This window comes from Schistocerca cancellata, chromosome 12 (genome assembly GCF_023864275.1).
Source record: "Schistocerca cancellata isolate TAMUIC-IGC-003103 chromosome 12, iqSchCanc2.1, whole genome shotgun sequence".
In the NCBI taxonomy this organism is placed as follows: Eukaryota; Metazoa; Arthropoda; class Insecta; order Orthoptera; family Acrididae; genus Schistocerca; species Schistocerca cancellata.
The window spans coordinates 123,110,137-123,111,213 of NC_064637.1; positions in this window are offsets into that span (position 1 = coordinate 123,110,137).

A 1,077-nucleotide genomic window follows, 5' to 3' on the forward strand; every position below is an offset into this window, starting at 1 on the left:
GTCTTACGTGCTGTATCTTACCCAGAAGCCGGCCGGAGTGGCCTTGCGGTTCTAGGCGCTACAGTCTGGAGCCGAGCGACCGCTACGGTCGCAGGTTCGAATCCTGCCTCGGGCATGGATATGTGTGATGTCCTTAGGTTAGTAGGTTTAATTAGTTCTAAGTTCTAGGCGACTGATGACCTCAGAGCCATTTTCTTTCCCCGACGGCTATATTTCCAGATGATTAGTAATTTGTATGAAAGGTTTTGTTGAAATGGATCCAGGTGTTTAGGAGGAGTTGGCATCTGCAGCTTTGCCCGCAAATGCACATGTCATACGCATTTCATATATAACCAATATATTCCGCACATAATCGTGAATTTCACCCTGCAGTTTCGTGTTCACGCATCTCATTGTTTCTGAAGTCATATCTCGCAAACTGTGTGTCGTGAAATGATATAAGTTTGCTTATTCATTGAGCCGTATATGTGGACATTGCCTGCGAAATTTGTTGCGAATATATTAAGTAGCTAAGAATTAATAAATTAAAACGTCATGCATCATGTGGCATTTTTTTCACGCATCTTACTGTTTATAAGGTCATATCTCCTGAACTATGTGTAGTAAAATGGCGTATTTTTGAAGGTACATTCAGCGGCATACGTGAATACTGTCTCCATAATGTATGTGAATAAAATCGTTAGTAAAGAAGTAATAAATACTTTTTCAGCAAGAACAGCGAAAATGCAGTAAGCGACAAACTTTCTTGTTTTCATCATTTTGGGAGGTGTGAGAGAGAAAATGTCTCGTAAGGCTTTGAACCTATGTGCAAAGTGGGCTGTAAGGCATTAAGTGCTCTTATTCTCAAACCATTTATGAATATAATCTGGATATTTGTGCCTTGGGAGCCACGGTTCTCTTTCGTCACCACTCCAAAATTTTTGACAAATAGGTTGTTCTTACTCCACAGTGGTTGTTTCCGGCAGTAAGTGATTAGTGAACCAAGCCTGGTTGCAATCGATCCAGTGGTTTAGGAGGACATGTGGAAACACACACACATACACACACACACACACACACACACACACACACACACAC